Raw genomic sequence first — 25,483 nt, 5'->3', positions numbered from 1 at the left:
CCTCTCCCACAACAAACACTCTGTGAGGTGAGTGGGGCTGAGAGACTTCAAAGAAGTGTGACTGGCCCAAGGTCACCCAGCAGCTGCATGTGGAGGAGCGGAGACGCGAACCCAGTTCCCCAGATTACGAGACTACCTTAACCACTACACCATACTGCCTCTCAATGGATTTTGAAAGCTGGTTGACAGTGACAACCTTATACGGAATGGTCTCTGCATAATGGCTGCAATGTTGTCTCCAGGCAGCTATGTAGAAAAAGCATCGGTTAAAAACCACCAATCAAACTAATCCTCAAATGTTTTGACGGCAAGGTCTGTTTCTGGGGCTTTGAAAGCCTCTGTGTAAGGGCTTGTGGGAGATGGGTTTGCAACATGGCTGGCACCACAACACGATTCCAAACATGACACAGTGGATGAGTCAGCGCTTCCACATGAGACCTCTAAACAAGGCTGTCGCCATTTACATGGTGCATAAACAAATGGAGGGATGTAGGATTTGTTGTTGTTTAGTTGTTTAGTCATGTCCGACTCTTCGTGACCCCATGGACCAGAGCACGCCAGGCACTCCTGTCTTCCACTGCCTCCCGCAGTTTGGTCAAACTCATGCTGGTAGCTTCAAAAACACTGTCCAACCATTTCATCCTCTGTCGTCCCCTTCTCCTTGTGCCCTCCATCTTTCCCAACATCAGGGTCTTTTCCAGGGAGTCTTCTCTTCTCATGAGGTGGCCAAAGTATTGGAGCCTCAGCTTCACGCTCTGTCCTTCCAGTGAGCACTCAGGGCTGATTTCCTTCAGAATGGAGAGGTTTGATCTTCTTGCAGTCCATGGGAGTCTCCTCCAGCACCATAATTCAAAAGCATCAATTCTTCGGCGATCAGCCTTCTTTATGTTCCAGCTTTTACTTCCATAGGAAACCATAGCTTTTACTATACGAACGTAGGATATTCAAACCTAAATACGTTCATTAAGTAATTCAGTCACACAGAACAAAGTGTGACTTATTATAGTTTACAGTGCAATATCTCTTCCTAGCTAAACGGGCATTGAATATCTTGGTTTCAAAACGTTGCTTACATGTTTTGCAGACTAATCCAAAAGTGCAAGTTATATCATTTCCTCTAGATGCCCATTTATCCATGTCCTACATAGGTTCGGATCTGTGCAGATGTACTAGGAATGGTCTGGTGATAGAGATCACGTAAAGTAAATTTGCTAACAAAGGAGAAGAGTTGGGACACAATGTTTATCTGAAAGTTGTCGCACTCAGGCTGCACTTTTACATATTTGCTACAGAATTTCCAATCAATGCAAGCCTCTTTCACGTTCAAAAGGCTAGTCATTTTCGCAGCATAACAAATGATTCTCCCAGACTATCTTATTAGCAGCATCGTGCATTATTCAACAGCGTTGCTTGTTGAAACAATTTTTCTGATCAGAAACACTGCATTTTGAAAAAAGCAACTTCTAGTTTAAATATTTAAAGACTCCAGCATCTCCAGATCTCCAAAAGTAACAAGCAATTTCGGCAAAGGAGTGCACTTTGTGCAACGTTAAAAGCATTTCTGGCATTTTGTGTTAGCTGCTTTTTAATGACTGTATTTTACTAACATTAAAAATGAATTAATATCTGCCTGCCTGAACAGTCTGCTGAACACTGACAGAGTAAATCCTGTTGGGGTTACTCATACCTTGCAGATGCTAGTGAGATCAGTGGATTATTTTGTGCTTCATGCTTTTAAAAAGAAAAAGGAAATTGATTTAAAATTCAGCGCTGCCCAGGCTTGTCATGCTGCTGTCTTGTTCCCTTGGAATTATATCAAACCTCTCTGTATCAAGACCCACAAACAATATTTCAGGAAGCAGGACAGGGTTGAAGTGAGTCAGAGCAGGTAAGCTGTCATTGTACTACTTGCAGGGGTGGGAAATGTGGGATGTAATCCATTGGAGCAGTCAAATACAACAATCCTCGTTTGCCTAGAGTGGACACAGACAGGGGGATGCTGATCTAGCCAGTTGAACTTCCTGTTACACCTGGTCTGGAGCATCCTCCCCCACGTAGTTGCAGACCCCACAAAAGGTCCAGTCAAGCAGCCGCCTTCCTCTTTTGATACCTTTTCTTCTCTTGGATGCACTGCTGGCTCTCTGCCAGCAGCACAAGGGCCCATCCTTACAAGGATGTAAGCCGCACTGTATCTGTCACTACAAGCTAAAGCCTGCCTTCAGGGATCCAACTGTGAACTGAATGTGAGTAAACCTATTACTTTGAAAAGAAGCTTCTTGTGTCTTTATTCTTTTTAGGAAGGAGAAAGGGGGACTTACCAGGAACAGAACCCAATCTGGACAAAGCCAGCTTGGATTGCTTAAGTAAAGAGATTCAAAACAATCTACCAACTAGCTTCCTGCTATATATTGGGGAATGTTGCTCTGCTGATGACTCACAAGCATGAGTGAGGAAGGATACTATTAAATCAATATATCCTCTCCTAATATCCACAACATTCCCACAGGAAACCTGCGGCCAGTGGCGGCTGATGATCAAAGGATGTGGCATGGCTGACAGGAGTTGTGGTGGTGGGGCCAATGAGGTCACAGGGACATGGCCAGTTGTACTGGTTTTCTCCCCATCCTCCTTCCTTGAAAAGGTACTGTGGGCACTTGAGCATTGCAGCTGCATAAGCACTTAGCACCAAACAAAACTGAAAAGTGTCTTACTTTGGCTCGGAAAGCATCACTGCTGTCACAGTTGCTTTTCTGCTGGGAGAAACCTTGTGTGGTTTCCACTTGCTCTAATTCTCTCCCTATCCTTCTCGTTTGCAAAACAAAAACTCAACGGATGCTTGAAAGCATTGCAGTTGTCTAAATACCTAACACCCAAGTGTCTTCCCTTGGTTCAGAATTGCTGTCACAATTTCTAGTGCAGGTTCACGTCACAATAATCCAGGCTTCCTCAACCTCGGCCCTCCAGAATTTTTGGCCTACAACTCCCATGACCCCTAGCTAGCAGGACCAGTGGTCAGGAATGATGGAAATTGTAGTCTCAAAATCTGGAGGGCTGAGGTTGAGGAAGGTTGCAATAATCTTACGTTGCACACAGGTAAGCCACACTAGATTTCATGGGGATTGCGCCCTGGTAAGTGTGTACAGGACTGCAGTCTGCAGTGCATGCCTGGCATAGCTGAGTTGAGAGTGTGTGAGAGTCTTAATCTCAGGGTTGTGGGTTTGAGTCCCACATTGGGTAAAAGATTCCTGCATCGCAGAAGGTTGGACTAGATGACTCTTGTGGTCCCTTCCAACTCTACTGTTGTATGATTCTATGAATTAGGAAGCCTTAAAGATGTTACATGAGGGACGCGGGTGGCGCTGTGGGTTAAACCACAGAGCCTAGGACTTGCCAATCAGAAGGTCGGCGGTTCGAATCCCCGCGATGGGGTGAGCTCCCGTTGCTTGGTCCCTGCTTCTGCCAACCTAGCAGTTCGAAAGCACTTCAAAGGGCCAGTAGATAAATAGGAACTGCTCCAGCAGGAAGGTAAATGGTGTTTCCGTGCGCTGCTCTGGTTTACCAGAAGTGGCTTAGTCATGCTGGCCACATGACCTGGAAGCTGTACGCCAGCTCCCTCAGCCAATAAAGCGAGATAAGCACCACAACCCCACAGTCGGTCACGACTGGACCTAATGGTCAGGGGTCCCTTTACCTTTACCTTTAAAGGTGTTACACAGAACTGTGAACAAAAGGACTACGTAGATTTCCAGACATATGGTTAAATATTATTCCCTGCCTGTCCCATAATTTTGAATTGGGGGAGGTGTGTGCATGTGTGTGGCTTTGGAATCGTGAAAAATACTAGCCTAATTCTTCTACTGATATTTCATCTGCCTCTTTGTATAGTTTACTGATCTTTTATTGTATTTTATTGGTCAAAACATGGGAAATTTAACAAATAAAACCAACACACAAATGTACATAATTACTCAGAAGATTTTGGCAGTGCCAATAACAGGTACACTGGATAGTTCGTCTGAATTTCAGAATTTCAACATCTCTTTTGATTAGCGCCTTTTGTCCTCCCCTTTCATTTGCCCGGGAGAAAACGAAATATTAATTTAGCCCAAATACAGATGCTCATGGTAAAGTTCCCCAAAGGCCTGGCATAGCTACAGAATCCCATCTGAGACCACAGATACATATACATTAGCTGTTTTGCTGATGTGTAACAATAACTGTAATAAATTATAAATCTGGTGACAGGGAGCCACAGACGGGTAATTTTTATAACCAACGGTTGGAAACATTGCTGCAGGTAAGGTGCTTTATCAACAGCAAGCTGGAGGCAAGAGTTCTCAAATCCCCGAGGAACAATCCTGACACTAAAGCAGTTAGAGCAGATGGACAAGAATATATGAGGATACCACCCTAGCAACTATGTTTTACAATAGTAAAAGGGGGCAACAATCTGGTTATATTTAGAAACCTACCACCATCCCACTCCCTCACCTCCCCACCACCCAAAGTATGCACATAACCTTGACTTCTGTCTGCCCTGGGTCAGAGCTGTCCTTTGAGATGACTGCAAAAATAAAAATGTTTCATCTTCCAAAGGCAGTCAGATTTTGGAATCTCAGGCTGCACGTCTGGGAGTCCCCACTGGAGTGGGGATTTCAAGGGGAGCTTTCCACCCACTGGGGAAAACATTTTGCAGCATTCAGCTTCCAAATACGGACGGCTGTGTATTAAGTTTCTGCGAAGCCAACGATGGGGCTAGCAGAGTGGAATTTCATGCAAATAAAAGATTCCCACCAGAAAACTGAGACACTGAGGTCCAGCGCTGAGGGCCTTCTGGCAGTTCTTGAGTGAAATGGGCGCACAACCCTAGAGTCTGGCAAGACTGGCCCGTACGGGCAGGGGTACCTTTACCTTTACCTTTTTACCCCTTGTACCTCCAGAAAAAATCACTGCCTGTATACACCTCCCCCCTTACACATGCATGCTAACTGTTCAAACAGATTACAGTATGAAAGCTCACCACAAGGATATTGGTTAATATAATGGACAGCCCATTCCTATGCCACTTTGAATAATTGCTTTAGAGCCAAAACACTGAAAAAGGTGGAATTCAGCAGAAATCTGTTATTGTTGTTGCTACAATTAAATAAGATCTATACATGAAGAGAATATTCAGTAGCAAAATTTGCAGAGGCTAATTTTGAGAATTGTTTTGGGTGTGTGTGTGGGGGGGGGTGGTGAAATTGATTTGAGTTTTAGTTGCCTTGCAACCCGAAATATGCAAATCACCTGATTAAGACTAGCATCCCTGCCAAAAATGAAAATGGAGCATCAGCATTGTGTTGGTGAAGCCACCAGCCACAAACTAAGGGTTTGGTGATTCTGTGTCCTTGCAGAACATCTATACTTTTGGCAGGCCCAAGCCGTATGGGCGGTCTGCCACATCACCTTCCCTCCTTACCACAGAGGTAAGAAAGTTCATAAACTGCAGGCATGCGACAAATTACTGCTATCCAAAAGACAGTCAAGGGCATTTTATTATAAGGTGGCTACAGCTCCATCTTGCAAGCTGTGTGATTTATAACTTGAAGTTGCCTTTGAACATATGATTGAGGATTATGCTTCTGCGTTATTTTCTTATTCTAAAAGAGGACACATTTTAACCAAGGCAGCTAAAACTGGAAGATTTTATTCTGCTCAAGCCTAAAAGCACCCTGACTCATGCAAAATTTAGCCCTATATTCTGACTATATTGTGCTTTAAAGAAAATGTGATCTGAATCCTGAATTACTGTTTGAAGGGTGAGGCAGTAATTTACATTTATGCCTTAATCCATATTACATTTGTAATACATCTTGGTATGGAAAATAGTAGAATAATAACTATATATACAGTTGTACCTTGCAAGTTGAACGGAATCCATTCTGGAACTCCAGTCGACTTCCAAAACGTTCAAAAATCAAAGGGTGGCTTCTGATTGGCTGCAGGAACCTCCTGCAGCCAATCGGAAGCTGCGGAAGCCATGACAGATGTTCGGGTTCCAAAAATCGTTTGAAAACTGGACACTTCCAGGTTTCGATTGTTCGGGAATCTATTTGTTTGGGAGCCAAGGCATTCGAGTTCTAAGGTACGACCGTGTGTGTGTGTGTGTGTGTGTGTGTAGTCTTTATTCATGTCTTACTGAAACATTAACATTTGGAGGTCAGAGATCTCACCATATTCATAGATATCGGTTTTACATTTAATTCCTGCAGGCATAGCTGTGAAAGATGGTACTAACCAACTACTTTTGCAATCTCTCTAGCAAAAGGAAAGAAACTTAGGTTTTTAATAAATTTTTTTGCCACCTATTCAGACCATGGTTGAGAATCATTATGGTCGGCATTCTTTCAATCCATGTACAAATTCATGGATTGTACTTTCCCCCCATCACATTGCCTTCTATATGGCAGTATGATGTTCGCCCCCTAATGGGGGTCCCATTAGGGTACTTACTTTGGTCCTAAGGGGATTCCTACTAGAAAATTTCCTTCCATGTTCTTTTCACAGTGCAAACCTATACATGTTTACACAGAAGTAAGTCCCATTGAGTTCCATGGGACTTGTTTCCAGGTGTAATTGGCCCATAGCTACAGAAGCAGATATGTTCTATGCTTATGAGAATATTTTATTCTTTTGCCAGTTATGCTGTTTCAAATGTGCCTTTTATATTTGACTTCACTTAGTAATGCTTTCTTTTGAAATGTTTAAGATAATTTTTTTTTGTTATCTTTGCTCTGCTAAACATGCATTCTGCAGTTGACCTCCTCTGTAGAGTTTTTTTAAAAAAAATGTTTAGGATAATATTTTAGTTTCCTGTTAATTATGTTTGAATGAATGTTGTATTTAAATATATACTTTATATTTGACTTTCTTCCGTAAGGTTTTATTCTGGATTGTTTTATTTGTTGTTTTAATGTAGGTTGTAAACTGCTTTGAGATTCCCCCCCCCCTTAAAAATATAAAGCAATATAGAAATGAAAATAACAATAATAACAATAATAACATCTCAAAACATGTGTGCTGTGTTTATTACTTTTGCTGTGATTCTTCGCATTTTGTTGAGTTCTTAAAGGGGAAACTACAAAAAAATACTGCAATATAATTACTTTCAAACAATGGTTCTCCATCAGACAAAGCCTAGCCACAACCATAACCGAATATGGCCAATTTAAAGCAAAAAAACAATATGGATTTGGCAGGTCGGGGGGACAGGGACAGACAGACTCCCAAAACCTTTCCAGATTGAATCCCATCCGAAAATAGCAACCATCAAATACTAGCAAATTCAGTTTGTCCGACTAAAATAGCTCTGGCACTCTTGAGCAACAACCCCACCCCCCAAAAAAAAGACTTCTTATGATATGGAAAGTGATATGAAAATGCACTGGAAAATGCGGGACAATGGATGCTTGACACTTCAGTCTTTACGTATCCTCCCCACAATGGGAAAGCTATTAGAATAATCTGTCCTGTTTTATCCTAATAGACTTTGACATATCTCCGTTCAGAATTCAGGCTGTATGGTGTGGGAGAAAGGGGACAGTTCTAGTTCTGTTTGCTTGTTTGCATACACATTACATACTTTCCTGCATGCACTATGCAAATGGAATGCATGCAAGGCTGAAGCACACCCACTAGGGAGTAAGTCCCATTAAACACAACACGCATTCTGTGGTTTTTGTAGATGCTAATAGTGAAACATTTCCAGGCAGCAAGAAGAGAGAGAAATCATCTTGGCCCAGCTGTAATTTCTTTAATCAGTCTTGTTTCACTCCTTTGAGTAGGCAACCTTGCTTCAAGTCTGTTTTTAAAACCACCTGAGCCTCATCATTCTTTGTCTACTTGCTTATATGCGCCACAGTTTCTGAAAGGTTTTTGCCAAGGATAAGGGGACACGGATCTTGTTAGAGAATGTTTTGAAACCCATCCAGCGGGGACGCCTATAAATCTTCAAACCATTTCTGACCATATGTCACAACTCCTCAAGGCAAACGAAGGCTCTGACAGCTTTTAAATAATATTTAGTAATGATGGCTGTTAAAATGTTCACCCTTTCTACAGCCACATCTCAGAAGGGCGATGTTCCTTCAGTCTGTTCCTCACATATGTAGAACCATGTTAACTGGATGTAAAATGCTGAAACTAATAAAAGAGCTGTAGATGGAATGAATTTTCAGTACTTTGGCTCATGCTATTCATACATTTCCCAGATAGATGCTTTATCTATTACTCAAGATTTTGGATTCCAGTCCAGATTTTGGATTCTATTCCAAACAGCTAATGACTTTATTTAAGGGTGAGTGGGAATCATATGCACTTGAAAGACGGAAGTTTTGATTCAAAATATGTCTGGCTTAGGGAGCTGTGTTAAATATTAATCACACACACATATCATCCCCTCTCCCTGCTTGGGACACTCAGCTTTCAATGCACTCTCAGGACACTCCACAGAAACATGCACACATACCAGTAAAACAGTCTACGCAGAATATAGTTGGTAATGCATACTTTTCTATAAGCCAACGATGAAAAGAAAGCTCTACCCAGTAAGAGGTGTAGCCTGGGGAGAGTGTTGAGTTCCAGACATGGAGACCTGAGGTTTCCCACCCCAGTTTAAAAATACTGCAGAAGAAGCAGTCAGAAGATCCCAGCCTGCCAAGCACTTGCAATACGTACTTTCCAATACAATCCATCTAACATCATGACGGAAATTACACCAGATACTGGACCTGCTTCAGCAAACTACTCAGGCTCCTTAAGGGCGTTTTCTCCCATTGATGTAAACGGAATTTGGCTGAGCTGCACCAGCTGTCAATATGGCACTCTTTGCCTTCCAATCATTTCATTCATCTCTCATCAGAATTAAGGCAACCCAATCCAAAACTTAGCTCATTCCAGAGCATTGTGTTGTTTTGGCAAAGTGACTGGGTGGGGTGGGGGTCCCAGATGACAGTTACATATTTTTATTAGTTCAAATGTAAAGCAATTTAATTGAAAGCAAATGTCACTAAGAGTGAACAGTTTCAAACCACTGCAATTGGAAGGAAAAGAAAAATAAGAGAAACTGAAATCATCAATGCACTTCTGTGGCCTGATGCCCACAAGAGTCTTTGTAAGAGGGGTGGAGGAGAGAAATTCCTAATCATACTTATAGAAAATGTTGGAAAGACATCTGCAGCTGGAGCTTTGTTTTAAGGGATGGTCAAGAACCATGGACATGTTGTTTCTGAGTATACACAGCCTTTGAAAGCAGCAGGTTGGCTTTCTTTCTACTGGCTTCCCATGATAGTTTCCTTGTGCTGTGTGTGCATCTGGTGAAAACACCAAGGAAGGAGAATGAGTGAAAAGCAAGTGTGCTGCCTTGCCCCCATGTTTGAGGGGCCCTGTGGCGTGATGAAATCACCTGTGCATGCTGCTGAGGGTGCTGATGTGTCATGCAGATGCCCCGTGGTTTGTGCGTGTGATCCGAATAAGGGAAAGGTAAAGGACCTCTGGATGGTTGAGTCTAACCAAAGGTGACTATGGGGTTGCGGCACTCATCTCACTTTCAGGCCAAGGGAGATGGCGTTTGTCCCCAGACAGCTTTCTGGGTCATGTGACCAGCAAGACTAAACCGCTTCTGGCATACTGTGATGGAAACCAGAGCGCATGGAAATACCGTTTACCTTCCTGCAGCAGCGGTACCTATTTATCTACTTGCACTGGTGTGCTTTTGAACTGCTAGGTTGGCAGGAGCTGGGACAGAGCAACGGGAGCTCACCCCATCACATGGGTTCGAACCGCTGACCTTTTGATCAGCAAGCTCAAGAGGCTCAGTGGTTTAGACCACAGCACCATCCATGTACCACTGTGTTGCGAGTACTAGATGCCCCATGGCATGCACAGCTGCTGTGGAACTTGGGGTTGGGACGGCTCTTTCATTGGAAATATTGGAGGCCCTGGCTACTTCAGATCAGATTTAATTTCTGTATTTCTGAAATTTCATTTTGCAGTGGGGGTGAATGGGGAGGTTGTAGTGTGACCCCATCCATTAAAGGTTTGTTTGTTTGTTTGTTTGTTTTCTTTCTCACATAATTCAAAATTTTTATTTAGTTTTGTGTGAAAACCACAGCAAGGAGCAATTGTTATTAATGTTAGTTTTCAGGATGCGACATGCCATGCTAGTCTTACCTACCGTACCTCAGTAATAACACAGACTTAAACTTTCTTTCAAGCCTTCATCCTGTCCATTTCCAGATTTTGCTAGTTTCTTTTGGCTGTTATCACTTAATTATGAATAGGGAAGCTTTTAGCTGCAGAGAATCAGATATGTCTGGTTATGAATGATTAAGGGCACATGGGATTATTGCTGGCACATTAACTGTCTAGCATGAAAAAGAGACATAGCATTTACTAAGGAAGCAGCTGTGCCTATGTGTAAACCCTAAGTGGGAGGCCCTGTGGTTCTTCAGATGTTGTTGGAGTCCAACATCAATCATCTCCAGAAAACATGACCAATGATAAGAGTTAATGGGAGTTGAAGTCCAGCAAGAGCTGGAGAGTCACAGGTTCCCCGCCCTGGAGAAGTAAATCTTTGACAAGTGATTCTCACTTGCTTTCAGTTACAAGAGTGCCACTGCATGAACTTTGGGCTGTTGTTTAATCGTTTAGTTGTGTCCGACTCTTTGTAACTCCATGGAACAGAGAACGCCAGACACTCCTGTCTTCCACTGCCTCCCGCAGTTTGGTCAAACTCATGCTGGTAGCTTTGAGAACACTGTCCAACCATCTCGTCCTCTGTTGTCCCCTTCTCCTTGTGCCCTCAATCTTTCCCAGCATCAGGGTCTTTTCCAGGGAGTCTTCTCATGAGGTGGCCAAAGTACTGGAGCCTCAGCTTCAGGATCTGTCCTTCCAGTGAGCACTCAGGGCTGATTTCCTTAAGAATGGATAGGTTTGATCTTCTTGCGGTCCATGGGAGTCTCAAGAGTCTCCTCCAGCACCATAATTCAAAAGCATCAATTCTTTGGCGATCAGCCTTCTTTATGGTCCAGCTCTCACTTCCATACATCACTACTGGGACAACCACAGCTTTAACTATACGGACCTTTGTCGGCAAGGTGATGTCTCTGCTTTGGCCTAATGTACCCAATTATCTGTGGAGCCTACAAACATAACAGTGCCGAATTTGGGAGGAAACAAGTTTGTCCTGTACATTTCTCCACATGCAACTATGGTCTCATGCTAATGAACTCTGTTGAAATTCAGAGAAGAGAAGGGGCTGGGGTCAACAAGTCAGCTGAGCATAGACACATCAGTAGAGGGCCAGAGAGCATATGATATTGGCTGTCAAATTAAGAAGGTCAAGGGCTTTTTTTCTAGCTGGAACTCACCAGAGCTCAGTTCTGGCACCTCTCAGGTGGACACCATTGCCAATATACGAGAACAAGGGGAGGTGTTCATTATGAGTTCTGTTGCCTCGTTTTCTAGAAAAATAGCACTGAGAAGGTCCTTTGTTTGTTTGCATAAGCTGTCCCTATGTGCTATATCACAAAGAAATATACCATATCCCTCTGCTTCCGTGACTCCCAAACTGGTCCTTTGTTACAAGTTGAAAAAGCAACCTCTTTTATTTTAATTCAAGAATAGGAACCTGCGGCCCTCTAGATTTTTCTGGACTCGCAATTCCCATCACCCCAATGTATTGGACCATGCTGACGTGGAGATGGTATGAGTCAGAATCCATCAACATCTGGAAGGCCACCTCATCCTCATTTAATTGAAATTTTTTAAAAAATTATGCAAGAATTAGGCTGAATGAGGCAGGATGGTGAAACAATCGAACAAAGCTTCTTCCTGCTGTTCCATTCATTACCTTGCTGCATCATTCCATGTAATAGAAATGAGAACAACAACATAAAATAATCACCTTATCTGTACCTGGGGAAGATTCTTGAAGCTACCATAACAAAAGAAAAAATGTAAAACTAGTCATGCTCCCTTTATGCAAAGATCCTCGGCATCTTCTTGAAAGCAAAGTTTCAGCACGGTAAAGCGACGGTGTGATGAATATTGGAAAAGGTCAGTCCTAATTAGCTGTGTACTCTTAATGCATTTTACAGAGAAACAGCTGGCAGATGACACACTGATTTCTTTCTAAAGGACATCACTGAAAGAGCCTCCAGTTAGGATTCTGCAAGAGCCCATCTTAAGCAAGGTAAACAGCATTTGCTCGGATCTGTTACACTAAAATACTCGATAGTCTCAGGGAGCGCCTAATATGCTCAGAGCCAGCTTACCTTTGGAAATTTGTCTAATGACCAGTTTAAAGAAAGGTAACCTTCTTACTAAATCTTAAACACCCCTGGTCATAAAATTAAGTGGATTTTACCGCCGCCTATGCTTTGCCTATATTTTAAAAGGATAATTGCATCTCGCCCACCCATCTTCTTTTTACTGTGTCTATAGAATGCTATGGTTTCAATCCAATACATTACGGTCCATTTCAGTGGGACTTGCAAATGCATAACAAGGTGCAAGCTTTATGCCTTGGTACGCCAAGAGATTTACAGTCCCTCCCTCACCTTCAAATCAGCCCTGTGAAGGAGATTATGATTAAGCCAGTTTTACAGATGAGAGACAGAAGCTAAGTAACAGTAAATTGCTAACATCACACACAATCTATCTGCCATTTTAATCCAGGCCCCTTAAATCTTTTGCCCGAGGCTTATAATTGTCTGAAATGATTATTATATGACGAACACCCACTATTTGTACTTTCCGGAAACAACAGAAGGCATTTTTTGTTTCAACAAGCTTTTCCAGCTAGAAAATATATGGTCTTTGCCTTTGGGTGTTCATTTGCTTTCATGCCTATCTTTGGTTGTTTTTATTCCATGATTGTAAAATGACCCAAGACTTATGTGAAAGGCAATTCATAAATTAATAAAATGTTGTTGTTGTTTCCTTTATATAACCCTGTAACAGGTGTTCTGGGTGGCTGGTTCCCCTTTGTGGAATGCCTTCCCTGGTGGGAGGCATCTGTCTCTCTCATTCTTAACATTCAGGAGAAATTTGAAAACCTGTTTGTATGCTTCTCCCTGTGTACAGTTTTCTCTCCACAGATTGACCACTGTTCAACCAGCTGAGCTTCAGCAAGACAGGCCCCGGGCCCATACTGGGTGTGTGGACATGCATGCATGAATCCCCTCCAACATTTATCCAATGAAAAGAGGGACACATCCTATTCCAACCCTTCCAACATTTCTCGGGTATAAACAGGGACATCCTATTCCATCCTCTCCAACCTTTCTCTGATGAAAAGAGGGACACCCAATTCCTCTCCAACATTTCTCAGATGAAAACAGGGACATCCTTCAAAAAGGGCAAGAGGAACAGTCTGGGATCAAATCAGAAACCAGAATGGCTTCTGTAATTCCAGGACTTTCCCTGTGAAGACACTTGCAAATGTCTGATGTGTTTAGGTGCCTGATGTTTTTAGAGATTATATTTCATTTATGATTTTCTTGTGCTTTGTTCTCTCTCTCTCTCTCTTTTATAAGTTATATGTCTTTGCTTCTCAATTTGATTTGTGTTGTTTTATGCACTGTGACTTGCTGTTATTTTCATTGATTATAGCTTAGAAATTATTTATTGTAATTGTTAAGAGTGAATTTCTGTTTAATTATTATTTGCTGATACAGTGGTACCTTGGTTCTCAAACGCCTTGGTTCTCAAATGCCGAGAACCCGGAAGTAAGTGTTCTGGTTTTTGAACATTTTTCAGAAGCCAAACAGCTGATGCGGCTGTTGGCCATTGTTTCTGGGGCGCCTGCACCCATCAGAAGCTGAGCCTTGGTTTTCGAACATTTCGGAAGTCAAACGGACTTCCAGAACGGATTGAGTTTGGCACTTTTATTTTTGCTATTTATTTTGCATTTTTGTTTTTGAGGCTTTTTCGATTCATTTGTTTTTGTGACTGCGTGGAACCCAGTTCAGCTACTGATTGATTGATTGTGTGACTGCGGAAATGGATAAAAGCCCCCCATCCAAACAATGACTATCATCAGTGCAGGTAAGAAAAAAATAATAATTTTAATTGTTATCATCTACAATACCGTCTTATTTATTTTATAGTAGAGTACATTGATTATTGCTTTCATTTTATGGCAGAAAAATGGAAACCTCTTTCTTTCTGTTAAGGCATAGCACAACCAGAAATGCAATTCCAAGCCTGAAGCCAACTTGCACAAACCATCAACTGCTGCCTCCAAGACGTGGGAGGGCCCATAAACCTGTCCCCAACTGATATTTGTAGACACCATGCTCCAGTGAAATCAAATTATTTGACAGGCCAGCGTATCCAATCAGTTGTGTAATGGTCTCTATATACTAAACAGATACCAAAGCATGTCAATAAAGTGGGATCAAATACAACAGGCAAAGCTTTGCTGGCTGTTCTGAATTCACAGTCCTCAAAGTTTTCAATTATAAAAGTCATTGTTTTGTCGTCTCTTCCTCACTGCAGCAGCCAGATCTTCCACCACTCCATTTTGCTCTGCGTGAGTGAGAAAAACTACTTACTGAAACTATTTTGAGTTTCGTGCCTTGCAATAAAATGAAGAGAGACAAAAGGACTAAAAGCACTGGGTTGCCTTGTGAGATATATACACACTGGAATAATTAATTTCTTTACTGTATGTTTTCAAGAGAGTTTCTAGTCATTTAATGTATCTCAATTTTTCCAAATGGTTCAATCAAGAAACTTATATAGCTCAGTCGGTGAAGCACGAGACTCAGTATCAGGGTTGTGGGTTGGAGCCCCACGTTGGGCAAAGGATTCCCATTCAACTCTCCAATTCTATGAACTGCCAATAGTAAAGGGCATCTACTTATTAACAGATGTCTGTAGGGTTCCATGGCAGATATGCAGGGGTTCTCTTAAGCTAGCTAGCTAGCTAGCTAGATAATTTATTATGGTCAAAGACCAGCTCACATAACACAATAAAAACAGCATTCATAAAGATAAAATATACAATCAGAGCAGACTGCAGCAATAGCTCATGAGTTAAAATTGAACTATATACATACACCCATACAACTGAGATTTGGGCTACCATAAAAATAGACCCTGAGGCACCCCAAAAGGGTGACTTCAGCATTTCCCTAGTAAGCTAGTTTATTCTAGAGGATGATCTGTGCCTACAAATCTGGGCGCAGAATCTGGCTACCAGCCAGGTCGTCTTTGCCTAAGAGGAGAGAATTTAGTTTAGACTTGTCTGAAAGACCAGCAAACCTCTTCAGCAAAGGATCAATGGTTTCTCTACGAATCTCAACATAAAAAGGACATCTAAAAAATATGTGTTTGGGGCTTCCTATTTCCCCTAATGGGCCGGCGCAAAGTCTCTGTGCATACAGGACTCTTATATAGGAGCCTTCCAGAACTGGTGAGGGCAAGGCCAAACTTCTAGCAAGAGTGAAAGCCCTTCTTGCGTTAAGCTAGAAAAATTGAACATCGCTGGCTCATTTGATGGGGGGGGGGGGGGAAACAACGAAGCAGCATTCAGAGAATAGGAATCATTAGCAGTGCATTTGGAAATGTGCACTGCAGCCAGTGCTATTTTTCTAGAAAAAGAGGTGTCAGAATCCACCATAAACACCTCACTTGTTCTCTTGTAATGGCAATGGCACCCACCTGAGAGGTGCCGGAACTGAGTTTCAGTTGAAAAAAAAGCCCTGACTGCAGTTATGCTCTTTCTTAGCATAGTTTGTAGCCTAACAACGAGAGGCCATTTGAATAGGTGATCCTTAAGATTCTTAGGCTTTAGAGATTCTGGAACTTGAATGAATCATATGGAGCTATTTATCCAGCAGCTAATTTGGTTTTATAGAGGGTACAGCAGAGGGAGACAAGTCAGAAAGTAGCTGATTTCAAAAGAAAGAAAGGTTTTTGTGCTGAACCATATGGTACAAGCTGAATGTTGACTTGCCCTAAAAAATACAAATGAAATATTCAAATGACAGTTTGATATACTCTATAAAGTGCCTCCCCTGTGACTGCAACACCCTATATTTGTTATGCATTCTTCAGGCTTTGTCACTTAGAACGTTCTCTTGTTTACTTTCAGCTACAGTCTCATAAGTAAAAGAAGGTTGATTCCAGACAAATAATCAAGCTAGGTTGCAAATATCAGAATATATCCTATATACAGCGCATAAGAGAAACTTAGTGCATTATAGTGTATAACTAGGAAACATGAAATTGACCACACACACACACACACACACACACACAAAATGTCCAATCTAAAAATCAATGCAAATTAAACCACATCCTGGATATGTAAGGAACACCGCATTATCAATGATGAACAGACGCTGAGCCTAATTTCCCAAAAGTATCCTTCCCTTGTTATTGGTCTACAAAAATATGTAAACTTCACATCTTAATTGTAAGGTATTTACCACAATTTACAGCTTGAAGAGCCGATGTGTATTCACTTGCCAGAATTTTTGCTACTGTCCCAGACTGATAAATGACCAAAAACTAACATTTTCTCTTTTCTTTTTCTTTTTTGGATTTACCTGTTATTTTATTTATGATTTTCAGTTTTATACATTTCAATAATTTTATAATCATTCTAAAATTTCAAAACTTGACTTCCTTCCCCCTCTTTCTGCGGTTCCTTAAATTTATTTTTAATATCTTCTCATATCCAAATTAACTTAATTTGCTCATTTATTCATCTTCTTTAAATATATACTCTTATAAAACTGCAGGTTATTACAATAATCCTGCCAATGTTCTTATCTGTGTACAAGCTATTTGTAAATATTCAATAAACCATTTCCATTCATTTATAAAAAGTTTGCTATCTTGATCAAGATATCAGCTAACATTTTCTGTTGTCCACCAAGGAAAGACTCACACTAGCATATACTGAACCACCTCTATACATCTCTGGATTACTGTTAGTGTTAGGCAGTCAATGGAAGGTGTGAAAAAAGGGCATGAATGTGTTTTCTACTCAGGTCTGCTTATGCTGAATGACGCTGCACTTTATGTCTGCTATTTAGAGCAGACCAAGATCAATGAAAATGCAACATCATGAAAGGGTGTGTGGCAAAAATAGATGTTGAGAAAGAAATGACAAAGAATAGAAGCTGAGTGCTGTAACAGAGATAAAGGGCGTATAAGGAATCCCACACTTATTTTTGTCTGCTTCTCTTTGAAATAAAAGATGTTGGTCTGGAGAATAAAGGTCACAATTAAGATTTAAGGCAGAGTTAAAATCTCAGCATTTTCTTCACTGGGCAAGCAATTAACACCTCCAGTTTCAGCTACCTAAAGGGCAGTAGAAGACTCTTAGTTGTTTTCATCTTAGGGGAAAAAGTCAACCCCTAGACAACCATAGGACATTAATCTCATCCTGTTTCTGGTATGGGGAAAAATGTAGAAAACCATTTAATTCAGGCATGGTTTAACTCTCCAGAGTGCTAAACGACTCTGTTTTGTCTAACATAATGCAATCACCAGTAGCAATGAATAAATTAATGGACATATAGGGGTTAGCACTATTTGCAAGCAATTCCCAGTCATTTAGATCAATGCAACAAATCTGCAAACATACGACAGTTAAGTCACAATACAGAAAATAGGAATTTGTTTACTAAAAAATATGGTTGCCACTAGAAATTGGTCAACTTGCTATATTTCTTTTTAAATTGACAACACAGTAATACCAGCTTTATTAATGAGCACTAAATTTATGAATGAGCTTCATGTTTTTAGCTATGGCTGTAATTTGCAGTGCCTGAAAAACTTTCCCTTAGGTCTCTTGCAGAATTCATTACGTTTATAAGAACATACAAAAAGCCGCAGTGACCAAATAGGTGCCTACAGCAGGAGTGGATGAGGGCAAATCTCCTCCTGCTGTCACCCAGAAACTGATATTTTGATGCCTCTGATTCTACAGTTAGTATGTTACCAACATTTTCTCACTTTCAGTAATTTCAGCAACAGTGTACAGGTAGTATGTGAGGAGAGAGCCACTCAGTGCTGCAATGAGAGGTCAGGTTCTGGTCATGTTCTGCTTTCTGTGTACATTTGGACCCATATGCACATGGAGCTGTGGGCTATTGCAACTATAATGATTATGAATATACAGTCGTTTATGCAATATTTCACAATAAAGGAAACATCGGTGCAGCTATGCTAGCATGGCCCAGATCAAGTGAGACACCTGTCAGGGACTGGGCAGAGGAGGAATGGTGGAGACCGCCTTCCCAGCCTGACCCTTCCAGAGAAGAAGGAGACCGTTCAGAATTACAACAGGGGTTTGAGGGAGGTCACAGCTCAGAGGCAGATGAGCTGGGAAAGTTGGGAAATAATGGGAGAGAAAGAGGAGGGAGAGGAAGCACCAAGGAGGCAACAGCTGACGGACACAGTGTCTTTAGAAAGCATTCCAGACCCCACCTCTCCCAGAACCCGGCAAGCCTTGAAAGTAGGAAAGCAAAGACCTCAAATGCAGAGAGGACGTAGCAGCACCCATAGATATGAGGAATGAGGAAATGGGAGACATGGGGGTGGAGATTCATTTGGGACAACACCCATTATCCAAGAGGCTGGGTACTATAGTCTCTCTCTGTAAATACTGAATAAAAAGCAGACAGTAAGAAACATTTCCTTTTCTTTGTATGTTCCTGGACAACTGGCCATGGGAGATGCTGGCAGCCACCCGACAGAACCACAGGATACACTAGGAGTCCACGAAACAAATAGGCCACAGCTGAGAGCAAGTTGCATACAAATGACTACGTGCAGAGATACAAAGAGACTGAAGTAACCAGGCAATGCAAAGGTGGACGACCATTTATTGTCCCCCCGCCCTGCCCTGCCAAAGAGTTATCAATGTGAGGGATTACTGAACCCTCCAGAGAATTTTCTGACAGTTGACAAACCAAAGGAATATAATAAATGCATCCAATGTGCTGCATGACTGTACCATTTCAGTTAGTTGAATATGAGTCAAATTGAAAACAAGCTAGTCATGATTTCAATGGGAACAGTGCAATCTTTTTTTTGGGGGGGGGGGCGCTTTACAATAATATTTATTGGTGCAAATGCATGCCACTCAGAATCAGAGCTTCTGGAAAAACCACTTGTTCTTGCCTGTCTTGTATCTCTCCTCAAATTCACTTTGGCCTCTTGGCTTTATGTCTAAAGACACCCTTGTTGACAACAGTCTTGTCAAGGGGAATATCAACAGAGTACCTGGTGGGCATCATGTCATTGTAATTGGAGACCTTCACAAAGGACTTGGGATGTTTGGCAATCTTCTTCTTGCCCATGCTGGCCATCACTTTGCATGGGTAGCAATCGAACCCAGCCACCAGAGCATGGCTGTAGGGGCAGTCAGAGGTGCCATCATCAATATTCTTAACAATAACAACTTTGTGTCCAGAGCAATGCCCAGCGAGGACGAGGACGACTTTCCCTGGTTTCACAAACTTGCCCATCTTGGAGTTGCAGCGGCGATGGCACCCACACCAGAAGAGGAAAGAGAGCTCGCTCAGAATCTTGTACATGTCCACTCAAAAATAAATTCCACTGAGCTCGATGAGACTTACTCCAAAGTAAACGTCTCTGGGATTGCAGCCTACATGCAATTTACACAGCATTTTTAAAGCAGTGCTATTATTCTAGAAAAAGAGGTGCCGGAACTCACCATGAACACCTCGCTTGTTTTCTTATAATGGCAATGGCGTCTCCCTGGGAGGTGCTGCAACTGAATTCTGCTGAGTTCTGGATAAAAAAGCCCTGATTGTAACCATGTCTATTGAGAAATACGCCCTAGTGGGTCTAATGGGGTTTACTTTCAGGTAAGTGGGTTAGGATTACAGCCATAGTCTAAAATCAAACCAATTAAAAACACACACACAAAAAACCTAGCTTCATTGCCCACGACCTATCTTATGAGATGTATTATCTATGCTGTCCTCTCTTAGTGCTCTTGAAGCCTTTGAGAACTCAAGGCAATGAAAAGAGAAAGAAAGAGCTCCTTCCTGCTTAAATCAGTCTTGAGCTTGACATGAATGAAACAGTTCATTTGAGTACCGTTTTAGCCAACGTGCTTGAGGAAGAAAATAGAACATGACACAGTCCTTACAGTTCAAGAGCCCCTGTGGCTCCAGGGCATCAACAGACTTTGACCAAAGGATGCTACTGTTACTTTGGGACCATTGAAGTCAAGCCTTTGAAGGCCCATGAAATATTAGATAGAAATATAGACATGAAAATACAAACAGTAAGTACCAGTTTCACTTGCTTTTCTTTCGTGTTCAGTAAGCAGTAGCACTTTGAGGTATATTTTCAAGGCCCTCGATACAGTACTTTCTTGCCACAATGCCACCACCTTAGACCTTTCTGCCTTTGGGCAAAAGTAGACACAAAGTCTGTTGCATAAATCAAATTAATGTGTGTGGTTCTTTGTTTTTTATTATTACTATGTAAATAGCCACCAGGGGCAAGCAGCATCAGGACTGGGCCAAGGAATGGTAATATTTTAACAACAACAAAGCCTTGAGCTGCCATTTGCATTTTAAAAAACAACAACACAAAAAAACATGCATGTTAATAGGATTCGCAAAATTAATGTCACATCTAGTTTGGATCTCGCTTGCCTTTGTGCCAATGTGCTCATGATTGATAGGAAAGGAGGAGCAAAGAGAAAGATGTGGCCTGGAGCAATGTTGATGTGCCACAGACAGGATGTGAGCAGCATGCTGGAGGGACTAATGGTGTTTGTCCTCTAATGGCATAAATTTGTGGTGCGCTTCTGTTTACCAATGTGACATGTCAGCATAGTTCAGCATGGTCTCCATGGTTCTTCCAGTCCCCGTGCTGCAGATTTCCACAAGGACTTGTTATTTTCAAAATCTGCAAGCTGAGGAGGTCAGCTGAACTTGAGTTTGAGAACAATAAGAAACCAAGTTAAATTGAAATTGACAGATTTGTCCATCCTTATTCAAACTGAGGTAAAATAGAGGCGAGAACAAGATCTTAGAATCACTGTAGAGCTGGAAGGGAGCCAGTGTGGTGTAGTGGTTAAGAGCGGTAGTCTCGTATCCCGGTGAACCGGGTTCGCGTCTCTGCTCCTCCACATGCAGCTGCTGGGTGACCTTGGGCAAGTCACACTTCTCTGAAGTATCTCAGCCCCACTCACCTCACAGGGTGTTTGTTGTGGGGGAGGAAGGGAAAGGAGAATGTTAGCCACTTTGAGACTCCTTTGGGTAGTGATAAAGCGGAATATCAAATCCAAACTACTACTACTACTACTACTACTATTCTTCTTCTTCTTCTTCTTCTTCTTCTTCTTCTTCTTCTTCTTCTTCTTCTTCTTCTTCTGTGGAACATCAAGGCCAGACCCCTGTAAAGCAGGAATATGCAGCTGTCCCATATGGGGATCAAGCCTGCGACCTTGGCATGATTGGCACCATGCTCTAACCAACTGAGATAATTGGCTAAATTGATCTACAGGAGATAGAGGAAAGGTGGGCCATAGAGACGAGAAAGAAACTCTAGGAGCTCAAGTCACGCAAAGCCTCAAAAGGTGAAAAAGTCAGAAGAAAATCAAGCAGCATCTCCAAGTAGCTAAAGTTTTCCCACTAAACATGCAGGGGGGGGGGGGGATCATAGAAGCCTGAACATAAGAGATATAAGGGAACATAAGAAGATTCATTATACTGCTTAAGAGTATAAGAGCCAATATGGTGTAGTGGTTCAGAGCGGTAGACTCGTAATCTGGGGAACCGGGTTCGCATCTCCGCTCCTCCACATGCAGCTGCTGAGTGACCTTGGGCTAGTCACACTTCTTTGAAGTCTCTCAGCCCCACTCACCTCACAGAGTGTTGGTTGTGGGGAAGGAAGAGAAAGGAGAATGTTAGCTGCTTTGAGACTCCTTCAGGTAGTGATAAAGCGGGATATCAAATCCAAACTCCTCTTCTTCTTCTTAAGACCATTGGCCCATCTAATTTAGTATCGTCTAGTTTGACAGGCCACCGCTTTCCAGGATTTCAGACAGAAATTCTCTCCCAAACCTGCCTGGAGATGCTGGGGATTGACCCTGAAACATTCTGTATACAAAGCAGAGGCTTTCCTACTGAATCATGTCCCTTTCCCAAGAAATATAGGGGTGAAACCACCCAAGGCAGCCTTGTGTGGTGTTTGGGCTTTTTAAAATGCAGAGCATTGTCCCTGCTCCCCACTTTCACCATTCCTCACAACAAAAAGTTTAACAAGGGTGACCTTCAGACTGTCAACGTTTTGCGGGAGGGATTCAGTCGCAAACTGGAAATGCAGGCTTCACGACTAAAGTGATTAACCTGCTCTGGTGCAATGACAAAACAGAGTTTTTGTATCTAGGAAAGGAACGGGGGAAGTGAGCTAAAAAGTGTGGGATAAATGACTGATTTGGGAAGATGTGCCACGTCCATGCAAGCAAAACAGGATTAATGTTCACTGTCATGTAACCTCCGTGCAAATGAACTGGAAAGAATGCTCAGTAAAGGGCAGGCATTGTATAACCCCTTGTATAACTCCCACATAAGCTTTGCACAAGCAAAACCATGATGGATGCTCAATAAACAGTTTGTTGGGAGGAGCCCAAGAGAACCAGAGCATTACTGGTTACCTGTGCTTTTTTTCTGGGGGGACGCAGGGGTACGGATATCCCTAAACATTTTGTGAATCGAACTAATTTTTTTAGTTTTTTCTCTATCACGGTGAATCATCAGTTCTGTTGCTACCCCCGATGGCAGCCTCGTTTCCTGTCACGGTGTTTCCTGAGTCTCAGACGGAAGTGAGCATTTAATAGGAGTATCCCTAAACATTTTTTTTAAAAGAAAAAAAAAGCACTGCTGGTAACTGTGAGCTGTTCTGTGTTCATATTAGCCTTGGTGGTAAACAAGTATTGTGTGACAATCATAGACTTCTAGGTAAAGGTAAAGGGACCCCTGACCATTAGGTCCAGTCGTGACTGACTCTGGGGTTGCGGCGCTCATCTCGCTTTATTGGCTGAGGGGCCCGGCGTACAGCTTCCGGGTCATGTGGCCAGCATGACTAAGCCGCTTCTGGTGAACCAGAGCAGCGCATGGAAACGCCATTTACCTTCCCACCGGAGTGGTACCCATTTATCTACTTGCATTTCAATGTGCTTTCGAACTGCTAGGTTGGCAGGAGCAGGGACCGAGCAACGGGAGCTCACCTCGTCGCGGGGATTCGAACCACCGACCTTCTGATCGGCAAGTCCTTGGCTCTGTGATTTAGACCATAGCGCCACCAGCTAATTTTTTTGTGATAAGCACAGTAGCCTACAACTTTGTTTATCTCCCTCTGTAGATCGCACACCCTTGCTATCAAATAGCATGGATGAAAAAGGCAAAAATATATTACACTGAAAATCAACGACATTGAGCTCGACAAGCAATATCCACGAGTGAATGAACCCTCATAAGCACCGCAAGAGAAGGCCATGCATGAATCAACCTGTTTTTCTCCTCTTTATTACTCCTGGAGCTTGAACAATGAGTTTACCATTTCCCTTGTACTTCAAGATTAGTTAGTAACAAATTTAAAGAGCGAAAAAGGGAGACAAATACTTTTAATTTGCTACTTCATTTTGTCTTAGCAAACATGCATTTTCTTCTATTTGTTGATCGTTGTTGCCAGGTGGCAAATTAACAACAAAAAGTTTGTTTCTTACTTTTTTGGTTCCTGTTTAAGGAATTGTGGGGAGAATTAAGCCTAAAACCACTTAGAGAGATGAAAAGGAAAAACTAAAATTCAACACTGAAGTCCAACTGATTTCATGGGGTTGGGTAGGAAGTGAAGTGAAGCAAACACTCAGCTTTTCTGTTGAGGGTAATGGGACTAAAACACAGCAAATGTTTACTCAGAAGTAAATGCCATCAAATTCTATGAGGTTTCCTCCCATGTAAATGTGGGGAAAAATGCAGCAATGCTTAACTTGTGACTCAAACTCCAAAAATACTGTGAAATTCCTAATGGGTCTACATATTTGGGCTCTTACATAATATTTTGAGAACCTAAGTGATCTTCTGAATCAACCCAGAAGACAATAAAGTCCAACATTCCCTCCAGTGCGTGACCAGACCTCATAAATAGATGAGATTAGTCAAAGGCATGCTGGAACCAACATCCAACCATCATGACTAGCAGCCTTTGATGGCCTTATAATCCATTAAATAATCTAATCCCTTTTAAAAGTCATCTGAAAGAGACAGATTTGTTCAGATCCTTTGGCATGCAATGACAACCACTGCTACACATTCTGTCTTGGGTTATCCTTGAAGGTGGTTTGGAAACTGTGGTTGATACGAAGTGCCGCAGTTCGGCTCCTGGCAGGACTTAGAAGGCAGGTGTATATTCAACCAGTTTTGCGGCAATTTGTACTGACTGCCAATGTCCTTTAGGGTCCCATTTCAGATACTGTTATTAACTTATAAAAGCTCTTTAACAGCCTGGAACCTGCATAGCTTAAAAAGTTCTTCTTCCCCTATGAACTCACCCATCCATTAAGGTCAAGGGAGAGACCCTATTAAAGGTAATGGAGGAATAAGGAAAGTATCAGATAGACTGAGCATTCATTGTGATCGCCATAAAATTGAAGTGCACAGATGACCACCTCTGTTACCTTTCTGGAAGTATTTTACAGTAAACACTGTTGCAAGCCATTCACAAATTAAGTTGATTACCACTAATCTTGTTTGTAGTTTTGGCCGCCTGGCTATGTGCGCAATCTTTTGCCACTGTCATCATCAGTTTTCATTGTGGAGTTTAATTGGGTTCAATGTTCAGTGTTGTAAACCACTCAAATCATTTGGAAGGGCAGAATAGAAATTAAGTCTAGGATCAAAAGAGCTGTTGTGTCTGCCCAGTAGGATTTCTGCCTTGCTTTCTTTCAGTGGGAAGGCTTTTAGCATCATTATATATTTACAGTGGTACCTCAGGTTAAGTACTTAATTCGTTCCGGAAGTCCATACTTAACCTGAAACTGTTCTTAACCTGAAACACCACTTTAGCTAATGGGGCCTCCCGCTACCACCATGCCGCCGCCACACAATTTCTGTTCTAAACCTGAAGCAAAGCTCTTAACCTGAAGCACTATTTATGGGTTAGCGGAGTCTGTAACCTGAAGCGTATGTAACCTGAAGCATATGTAACCTGAGGTACCACTGTATCTATTGCATTTAGAACCTCCCTTCCTTCAAGGAGCTCAAGAAGGAATGCCGAAAATTCCATTCCAAGCAGAAACAGAAGCAGAAATTTGCATATTCGTTTGTGCTCAGGAATGGAAATTAGGTAATACAATTGGTAATCTCTATTTGTTTTCCCCTTCCTCAGTCTACAAATGATACATAACATTATTATGAACTTTCCTTTGCAT

General features: G+C 42.0%; 1 protein-coding gene and 1 pseudogene across 2 annotated transcripts in view; both read right to left on the bottom strand.

Annotated features, from left to right (window-relative positions):
- Positions 1-25,483, bottom strand: part of GPC6 (glypican 6) — a 796,760-nt gene that overhangs the window by 633,058 nt on the left and 138,219 nt on the right. The window lies entirely within an intron of this gene.
- LOC114596562 (large ribosomal subunit protein eL27 pseudogene) lies at positions 19,212-19,973 on the bottom strand (annotated as a pseudogene).

This window comes from Podarcis muralis, chromosome 4 (assembly GCF_964188315.1).
Source record: "Podarcis muralis chromosome 4, rPodMur119.hap1.1, whole genome shotgun sequence".
Lineage (NCBI taxonomy): Eukaryota > Metazoa > Chordata > Lepidosauria > Squamata > Lacertidae > Podarcis > Podarcis muralis.
This window is presented reverse-complemented; position numbering and strand designations above follow the sequence as displayed.